General features: G+C 51.9%; 1 long non-coding RNA gene across 1 annotated transcript; it reads left to right on the top strand.

The window, feature by feature from the left end:
* Nucleotides 1-2,677: 2,677 nt before the first annotated feature.
* On the top strand, nucleotides 2,678-3,924 carry LOC132003872 (uncharacterized). The gene is made up of 3 exons (XR_009400350.1): nucleotides 2,678-2,751; nucleotides 2,886-2,966; nucleotides 3,587-3,924. It is a non-coding gene; the product is annotated as an uncharacterized LOC132003872 (long non-coding RNA).
* Nucleotides 3,925-10,032: the final 6,108 nt, after the last annotated feature.

The raw sequence follows: 10,032 nt of genomic DNA, 5'->3' as shown, positions 1-10,032 counted from the left end.
AATTGCAACTAAACGAGGCCTCGGTATGGGGGAAGGGGCAGTCGCTCGGCTGTCAGGGGCTGCCGCCTCTTTGAGTGCCCGGGGAAGGCCAGGCCAGCCTGCTCTTCTCATGTAAAGCAGCTTTTTGTCTGGGGGAGCCAGGGCTGGGGCCAGGGGCTGGGGAAGGGGCCCAAGCCATTAGCAAGCTTCTTGTTCCCCAGAAAGCCGGTGGCTTCTCGGAGTGAGGACACCCCCTCCGCCGCCGCGGCCGCCGCCGCCGCAGAGTTTTTTATGGTGGGGCTTGATGGGGTGCTGCCCAGCAGGAGGGGGGGTGGGCCCGGGATCCCAGCACCCCCCTTGCGGGGCTGTGGGAAAAAACTGAACACAAAGAAGGGGGCTGGCCCAGCCGAGTTGGGAGACAGGGCAGCTCTGATCCTGCGCTGCCCTGAGCTTGAAGTACCCGTTGCTGGAACCCCTTCCCAGAAAATGGACCCGGTAGCCACGCGGACCTTATCTGGTCAGCCGGGCCCCCTTTCAGACTTCCTCATCCACTTTGCCAGCCTTCTGAATGTTTTGTACTATGGGGAGTGGGAAAGGTCTGGAAGATCTAAGCCTGAGCCCAACCAGGGAGAAGAAAGAATTGAACCTCTGGAGAAATCCTATAAAAACACAGGAACTCTGGGGCCACCTAACCTTTTAAAGACTGGAGAGTGTTGCCTTCTAATTTGGATGCGCAGTTTTGTGAGCATCTATAGACTTGGACAAGAGATTACATAACTTTGAGCCTCAGTTTTTTCATCTATAAAATGGGGGCAAGAGCAACCATGCACTTAAAGTTCTCATGAAGATACTGACAGGCAAAGTATCCGGCGGGGCAGGCGCTAGTTCTCAGTGTGTTCCTTGCCCTTCTGGAAACATCCATCCTTCTACAAGCACGCATGTTCCAGGGATAATGAGGTCTGGGTACTTCACACTTGTCTAGCACTTTACAATTTCTAGAATGCACGTGTCAGCTCTCAGACAATAACCATAAGTGGAACAGGTCTTTGCTCCCTACATGGGGGGGGGGGTGTTCCCAGAGGAGAATTCAGATTCCCCTGACTCTCCCCACCTCCTCAACCCCCACTTCCACCCTGGCTCCTCCCACTCACTCCTGTGAGCCCAGCTCCCAGATGAGGCAATGGAGCCCAGGCAGATGGGGCAATGGAGCCCAGCGCTGGCTGGGGGAGGCCAGCTTGCCTTCGTGGCCACCTTGGCTCTGCCCCTAAATCCACGCTCAGAAACTTTGGCCTGTGTGGGTGCCCTTCATTCTGTTCCACACAGGGGCCGCTGAGAAGCGGAGAGCGGCTCCCCTAGCAGCCTGGGAACCTCAGACTGGGGGGTAGCAGATCGCAGCGGAGTCCGTCCTTCCCCTCCGTCCTTTTCTGACTAGAAGTGTGCTGCTTCACCCAGCAGTGCTGCCTCCCCTTCCTTCCTCTCTTTATTTTTGGGGCCCTGAGGTATCTTCGCATCCCAGTGTGTTGCCCTCGCTGGAGCCCTGCCGTCTCCCCACCCAGAGGATCCTGATCCCAGAGGGCCTTTGGCCAAAGGGCTCTGGCTTTGGGCCAGGGCCTTTCTCATTGCCTGGCTCCCTCCCCACAGGCCCCTAATCCCTCTCACCCAGCAGGAAGCCCTTAAGCTGCCTTTTCAGCGGCCTTCCCCAGCCCGCTGCGGGCTCTGGGCCTTTCTATACCACCCTGGGCAGGAGCTATGTTGTACAAGCTGGAGGGAGCGCCCCCGCAAAGAGGTCATGGTGCCCACGGGAGTTTCCAGCTCTAGCAGCCTCTCCTCCTGGTCACCTCTTCGGGCTTACCCCCCTCTAGTACACTCCCTGGGCTTCCACGGCACAGACAGCCCGGGCTAACTTGCATCAAAGCCACAGGCTGGGTCCAGGTGGGGGTAGGGACCCTAGGGGGACAGTGGGCAGGAGGCCAGGACCTGGAGAAGTGTGGCAGTCAGGAGAGGCCCCTTTGGCTCTGTGCCTTTGGTCCTTTTGGCAGGTCCCTCCATCTTTCCTCTGATTCCAGCCTCTGTCCTCAAGCCCTCAAAGTTCATTCACAGCCTGCTCAGACTCACTACGCAGCCCAGACTGAGGACTGGAGAGCCTAGCCCCTGGAAGGCCCATGAGACCCTCTCTGGCCCACCCTGGCTGAGAGGGAGGCCAAGTGAAGGGAAGAGAGCACTGGGGGGAGGGGAGGGACTGGGCTCTTTTGCTCCTCTAGCCTTATATCGGGGTGACTAGAATGGGGATTTCAGAGCTTGGATTATGCTGGGACAGGCTTAGCTTCAAACCCTCAGTCCCCCTGGCCTTTGCAAACCTCCTCCTACTGATTCTGATTTTTGGTTTGGAAAATATAGTCCTTGTATGGCCTAGTCCCTACCCTGCCCTCACCGTTTCCTCCCCTCCTTCTCCAGGAAAAAAGTACCCCCCCCCCCCACCTTGGCCCCCTTCTCTGTAGCTCAAACCCCAGCCCAGCCTCTCAGTCAGCCTCCCACTCCAGGAAGCCGGGCTTTGGCTGGCTTGGAGTGGTTAGAGGAGAGTTGGGGTGCCTCTGGGAGGTCTGTTTGTAGTTCAGATTCTTCTCATTCCAGGCTCAGCAGGCTCTCTCTAAGGGAAGGGCCCGGGGTGGAAGGGCGGGGGGAATCCTTGGGGCACCAGCTGCGGGGAAGGGAAGCTTCCTGGAGAGCCGAGGGAAGTGTTTGCTTCTCCTCCCAATGAACCCCATCCACAAGGTAGGAGCTACCTCTCCCAATTCCATCTTTGGGGTCCCCCCACTCCAAGCTGCCTCAACATGAAAGCCTCTCCCCAAAAAAGGAGACATTTAGAGGGCTCAACTGAGGTCTGATCTCTTTCTTTGTTTCCTAAGGAGTTTCTTGCCTTCTGGGATGCTTACTTTCTGGAGGAGCTGGGGAGGGTATCAAAAGAGGGATGCCTGAAGAGAGACTGGGTGAGTACCAGCTTCAACGAGGACTTGACACTCTGTCCCCCAAACTGAAGTCTCCTGTAGATTTTTCTTTGAATCCAGCATAGGCAGATCTGTCCCTCTATACTGCTAGATCCCAGACCACAGAATTCCTCCGGGTTTGATCAGAGAGACCCAGCCCTTGGGGGCGAAAGCATCCTGAACCCCTCAGGCCTTACAAGTCTGACATCTGCCACAATTTCCCGTGAAACCTCATCCTTGGCTGCTTCTACCTGGTCTAAGGAGAGGAGGAAAATGAGTATTAAAGACTTGAGTGTCCATTGACTGCTCACTGACAACTTTATCTGGTCCTCCCCACCCAGCGAGAGAGCAGATTCACATCCCTACCTTACAGATGAATAGTCTGAACTCCAGAGGGCTCAGAGTGACCCGTCCTGGGAAGGTAGTAGTGAAGTAGGGAGCACTGTCGTGTGCCTGTGTTCAGGGGCCTCTCTGGGTGACCTGTGGTTGACAATCTGCTTCCAGGTTACAAAACAGCATGCACCACCCTAAACCTCTTTTCCCAAAGCAATTCTTCAAATCCATTTTCTTGGTCCGTCCTCACTTCAAGGGGAAAAGGAGAGATTTATTGTACCATTCTGCAGATGGAGAAACTGATACCCAGAAAAGCAAAATGATTCACTGAAGGTCAGAGAACTAGTAAGTACTAAGGCCGGGACCTGAGCACTTCAGTTTCCTGGAGCCACTTCATGAGTGCCACGATTGTATCAAATTTGTTTTTCCCTTTACGCTACAGATTGGGGACCAAAACATTTGCAATTAAGTACAGCTTCAAGGGACACCTGGGTGGCTCAGTGGGTTAAAGCCTCTGCCTTCAGCTTAGGTTGTGATCCCAGGGTCCTGGGATCAAGCTCCGCATTGGGCTCTCTGCTTGGCGGGAAGCCTGCTTCCTCCCCTCTCTCTGCCTGCCTCCCTGCCTACTTGTGATCTCTGTCTGTCAAATAAATAAATAAAAATCTTTAAATAAATAAATATGGCTTCAAGAAATTGGTTAATTTGGGGGCACCTGGGTGGCTCAGTGGGTTAAACCTCTGCTTTCAGCTCAGGTCATGATCTCAGGGTCCTGGGATTGAGTCCCCCATCAGGCTCTCCACTCAGCAGGGAGCCTGCTTCCCCCTCTCCCTTTGCCTGCCTCTCTGCCTACTTGTGATCTCTCTCTGAACTAATAAATAAATAAAATCTTTAAAAAAAACTAAGAAATTGGATAATTTTGTCAAAACTGGAGGATGGAAACCTGGACCCTAGAAACCTAGCTTGCTTACTTCTCAAAGCTTGGTTTCTTGCCTCCCTAAGTTGGGTTCCAGAGGTGGGCAAAGCTGTCAGAGTAAGGGGGTTGGATGGGGTGTCCAGGCAGGAGGCTTGGATCTCTGGATTGCCCACACTAGAGAGTTCTTCAGGCCCTGTCGTATTTTTAGAGGGCATTAATTCACTTAACAAATGTTTACTGAGCACCTACTATATACCACCTATTAATAAGCCCAAGAGTATGCACAGAAACTAAGACACAGCCTCGGTTCTCAAGAAACTATCTTGTTAAGAACTGGGGGGTTAGACATACCAAGTACTAAATGTCACCAGATAAGCACACTCCCAGAGAAAGGAGTGTGGGGGTAGTGTCAAGAAAACACCACAGGGACCAGTCTTGAAGGATTTACAATGGTGGAAGGGCTTTTATGGAAGGACCCAGTGAGGCAAGGACATAAAGTATGAAAATACCAAGGGTGGGGTGCCTGGGTGGCTCACTGGGTTAAGCCACTGCCTTCAGCTCAGGTCATGATCTCAGGGTCCTGGGATCGAGTCCCCCATTGGGCTCTCTGCTCAACAGGGAGCCTGCTTCCCCCTTTTCTCTCTGCCTGCCTCTCTATCTACTTGTGTTCTCTGTCAAATAAATAAATAAAATATTTTTTTTTAAAAAGGAAAGAAAATACCAAGGGTTCTGCTCTGTGTAGGTCATAAGTGAAGTCAGGATAAGGTGTAGAAACTAAGATCACTCTGGGTGCTTTACATAAATGGATACTTAAGGTGCTAGAACTGAATTGTGCTCCCACATTCCTATGTGGAAACCTGAACCCTCAAAGTGAATGTATTTAGAGGGGCTCCTGGGTGGCTCAGTTAAGCATCTGCCTGTCTTTGGCTCAGGTCATGATCTTAAGGTCTTGGAATCCATCCCCTCATAGGGCTCCCTGCTCAGCAGGGAGTCTGCCTTTCCTCCTACCCTTCCCTGCTGGCTCATGCTCTCAGAAGGAAGTAGGCAAATAAATAAATTCATTAAAAAAAAAAATTGTTAGGGGGACCGGAAGAACAGACTTTATAATGAAGACACAGAAATGAGCCCCCAGGAGGAGTTGCCGCTTTTGCCACATCAGGTAGGGGGAATCATGAGCCCAACTTCTACTCCTGCCACAGATGCTGAACAAGGGGCACACTTCATTCCAGGACCTCACCTGCCAGCAGAAATAGAGCAGCGAGATCATGGCCTCATCTCCCTTGAACTTCCAAGTCCCAAAGGAATGAAGGAATGCATTCTGTATCTGGACCTCTAGCTGCAAGGGAGGCTAAGCCATGAGGTTTTTGTTTGTTTGTTTGTTTGTTTTTGTTTTTGCTTTCTAACCTCTGTAGCACAGGAAGGTACCTAGAAGGAGGTGGGAATGGATGCTGAAGGCCAGTCCATCTTGTCTACCGCACTAGAAATTAACACGGGGAAAGTGACACTGGGGTTTGAGTTTGAACAGTTGTTGAATGAGTTTGGAGTGGGGTATAGAGCAAGACTGGTAGCTGCCAAGATTACCCAGGGCTCAGAAAGCTAATTGAGTGCTCTGGAAAGCAGAGAGCTCTGGAGTGTGCATAAGAATCACTGGAGGATTATGAATTCTGATTATCGGGAGGACCCAGGAATCTGTTGTGTTTTTTTTCTTTTCTTTAAGATTTTATTTATTTAGGGCGCCTGGGTGGCTCAGTGGGTTGAAGCCTCTGCCTTCGGCTCAGGTCATGGTCTCAGGGTCCTGGAATCGAGTCCCGCATCAGGCTTTCTGCACAGTGGGGAGCCTGCTTCCACCTCTCTCTCTGCCTCCTTGTGATCTCCATTTGTCAAATAAAAAAATAAAAATCATTTAAAAAAGATTTGTTTATTTGACAGAGATCACAAGTAGGCAGGGAGGCAGGCAGAGAGAGAGGGAGAAGCAAGCTCCCCGCTGAGCAGAGAGCCTGAGATGTGGGGCTCCATCCCAGGACGCTGGGATCATGACCTGAGCTGAAGGCAGAAGTTTTAACCCACTGAGCCACCCAGGCACCCCAGGAATCTGTATTTCTAATAGGCAGCTCCTGCCTCAGGGCCCCTTCTTCTGTGATTCTGAGGCCTGTGGACTTCAGGCTTTCAAGAATATGGTCCTGGGGCAGAAGCTCCAATGGCGCAATTCCACATAGTATTGTGAGCTCTGCAAAAGTTCGGTTTTTCAGGGGTACAATGAGCCAAGTTAGCCCCTTGCTCTCTCTTCCTGAGAGCTGGTTCTGAAGATTGGATGCTTAAACCCTGAAAAAGGCCAGTGAGGTGGGGGTGCAGGGGCAGGGGGCCTGCTGGAACCCAGGAGTCTAGGGATTTAAGCCCCCCACCAGTAGGACCAGCACCTAGGAGAACTAGGTGATCCCTCAGTGACAGGCACAAAAAGCGTCTTGGAGCTGTGACTCACTGCGTCCTTTCTTCCAACCCTGGCCCTGATGTTCAAGACCCTTGGGACCCTACTTTGATTACAGTGGTGACAGAGCACCTTAAACCTTGGGGAGTTTAAGGATTTGAGAGACGAGGAGCAAGGTCAAACAGAAACAGGGGGCAGGAGAGGAAGGGAAGAGAAGACTGGCACTGCCATCCAGAGTGGCCTGGAGTCCCCGTGGGAAGCCAGCGATGTCCTGAGCCCACACTGAATGGCAACACAAAATAATATCCAAACAGATTTTTTTTTTTCCTTTTCTTTCTCAGTAATTTTGTTTTCCTGGTTCTTATTCCCCAGCCCCAGCCCTCAAGCTCCCAGTTCTGAGAGCAAGCCCTGGCCTTCTCCTGACAGCACACCCCAACCCAGCCCCACATCTCAGGGGAGGTCATCACTTCAAGTCAGAGCAGGGCCAAGTCTGCAGGGCTAGGCAGCCAGGGAGGAGGACCCATCCTTCTTCCCAGGGGTCCCCTTCCACACCCAGTTCCAGACTCCCAGGGTCCCCTCCAGAAACTTCTGCAGTCTTGCTTAGCCAGGATCCCCCGTGCCTGCCTCCTGGGGCTGGTTCTCCCAGGAGAAGAACAAGCTTTTGGGCTAGCGGAGGGAGTCAGAAACCCATTCCCCAGCCCCCAGTTATCACCACAAAGCAAAGTCCAGGGAAAGGGGTGGGGTGGGTGTTAGAGAGCCAGGTCCCCACTAGTAAATCAAAGTTGGTTTCCCAGATGGAGCTGCAGCGGCTTTGATTTCTCAAGCCGCCCCCTCCCCCTCTGCCTCCCCTCACCCCCAGCTCCATGGTTTCAATTCCTCCCTGAAAAGCAGTGGGGCCTCCTTTCAAAGCAGCCCAGCGCCTCCAACTCCCAACTACAGCTTAAGTTACAGGAAGGAGAAAGGGGAGGGGGTGAGGTGGCCCAGCCTGGAGGAAAATGAGAGAAATTCTGGGAGAAGTGAAGGGGACAAGGGAGAGTGAAAAGAAAGGAAAAAGGAGGGAAAAAAGAGAGCAAGTTGGGAGATGGGGTACAGATAGTAGCAGAAAGAGGTCCTCTGCTGGAGCAGGAGGGAACCCCACTAGGGAAGCAAACCTATCTCTCATCCTTCCCCAAGTGAGCATTCCCCCACCCCCTTCACCCCTGAGGACTCCTCATCTACAAGTCTATGATTCCGGCTCTCCCCATTCCTCTCCTCTTGGCATTAGTTTCTAGAACTTTCCAGGAGACAAAATATCTGATTCATTCACTCCCAGAGATACTTATTCCTGGGACTGAGATGGCAGGAGTCACCCCCATGAACCTCATTAACCAAACTCAACACCGATTTTTCAGCTTTGTTTTCCCCAGTCTGCTCTTGAGCAGCCCACACCTTGCTCTTGCTTGGCCTAGGCCTGGGTTAATTAAAGTCCTTAATTAATAGATCCTTTTATGGCCCATTTTGCCATCCTTTTATGGCCCATTTTGCCATCCAGAGATCTTGGGGAAGGGTGGTGGAAGGGCCTAACAGCTGTACTCTCTGCCAAGTCCCCCCCTCCCTCCCACTGGGTCCCCACTGCCAGGGGGACAGACTTGGAACTTGGCAGGGGGTGGGATGAGGTGCACTGAAAGAGACCTACTAGTGGACAGGCAGTGGGGGCTCTGGGAGTCCTAGACCTGATGATTCTGCGGCCCATTTCTAAGGGCTGGTTCCCTGAAAGCTGAGTGGAGGACCACGTTCGGGGAGAGGAAATTCAGCATCTCACCTGAAATCAATTCCAGGACTTAGTGGCCAGGCTGGGGAGAGAAGAGGAAAAGGAAGATTCTTGACCAGGCAGAGAGAGATACCTTGTGCGCTAGGGGAGGGGTAGCGGGTAGCCCCGTAGATTCTCTGAAGGCTCAAACCTTGTTTTCCCCATTGAGAGTATTTCCTTTCGCTTAGAGAATAAAAACTGAAGATTCAAAGCATCTGACATTAAGTTCTCTTCCTTAGCCCTCCCCTCCTAAACAGATACACCCCCCTTTTTCCTTTAGGGTAGAGGGTGCTTCAGGAGAGAAAGAATGCTGACCCAGGATTGAGGAAACGAAGAAAGGGGTTTCCTTTCTTCGCAGGAGCCCAAGACCAACCAGTAATGTTCAGGAACATTCCTTTCCTTGCTTGGGGCTGGGTGGGGGGGGTGATTTCTCCAGAAGGCAGAGGTTCTAATGGGAAAGAAACAAGGAGACAAGCAGGCACACAATTACCCAGAGTCTTTTCCTTGGCAAAATGAAAGGCCAGAGACAAGAGGATTTTTGTGTGAGAGTGGGGAGCCCTGGGAAGAGCCCCTCAGGTTTCCTTAGCCAAAGGAATTTCCCTGTGCTGTCTCTGAGCAGGCTCATGGTGTTCAGGATATTGCTGCCAAGCTGTCTTTTCGCTTACCTGTAACACACAAGCCTTTTGGGCAAGGAGTTTCCACGATCCAAACATACGATTTTCACAGCTCCCTTTATCAGGCCCAAAGGTAAAAATCAATAAATGTTTTCATGATCCCCCCTCTACAGACGAGGGAGCTGAATTGACTTGCCCAAGCAAATTGACTTGCCCAAGCTCACTCGGCAGGTGTGGGAGGGAGCCAAGCCAGCAGCCAGAACATTCTGAGCCTCAGACCAGGTTTCTTTCCTCTCTACCAGCTCTTTGCTCTGTTCTGCAGGGTTGAGCTTTCTGTTCTAACAGAACATCCTCTGAAACGGAGTGCAAACTGTCATTACAATGTGTCCCCAACAATTATTCCAGATATCGGGTTTGTAACTTGAGAGATGACTGACAGCCGTGCCTCGAGATTTAGAGAAGTGGCACTCTCACTGTGTACTGGGGACATCTGGGCCCCCATCCTACCGCAGAAGCCCAAGACCAACCAGAAACGTTCAGTCAATGCCTCGAGATTTAGGGAAGTGGCACTGTGACTGCGCACTGGGGACATCTGGGCTCCCACCCTACCGCAGAAGCCCAAGACCAACCAGAAATGTTCCTCAGGGCTGAACAGCAGCTGTGCTCTGAAGCAGATGGCAGACTATCACCCCCCTAGACCTGAAGTTTCCTGAAGCTGGAGCCCAGGTCTCTATAGACTTTGTCTGCTTTGCATATCGTAGGTACTCAAAACCTTGTTGAATTGAAAACAATAGCTATTATTTTTCAAGCTTTTATTTATGTTTTTAAAGATTTTTTTAAAATTTATATATTTATTTGACAGACAGAGATCACAAGTAGGCAGAGAGGCAGGCAGAGAGGGAGGAGGAAGCAGGCTCTCCGCTGAGCAGAGAGCCCAATGTAGGGCTCCATCCCAGGACCCCGAAATCATAGACCTGAGCTGAAGGCAGAAGCTT

The sequence above is a fragment of the Mustela nigripes genome, chromosome 16 (genome assembly GCF_022355385.1).
Source record: "Mustela nigripes isolate SB6536 chromosome 16, MUSNIG.SB6536, whole genome shotgun sequence".
Lineage (NCBI taxonomy): Eukaryota > Metazoa > Chordata > Mammalia > Carnivora > Mustelidae > Mustela > Mustela nigripes.
Note: the sequence above shows the minus strand (reverse complement) of the source record. Positions and strands in the feature narration are given on the sequence as shown.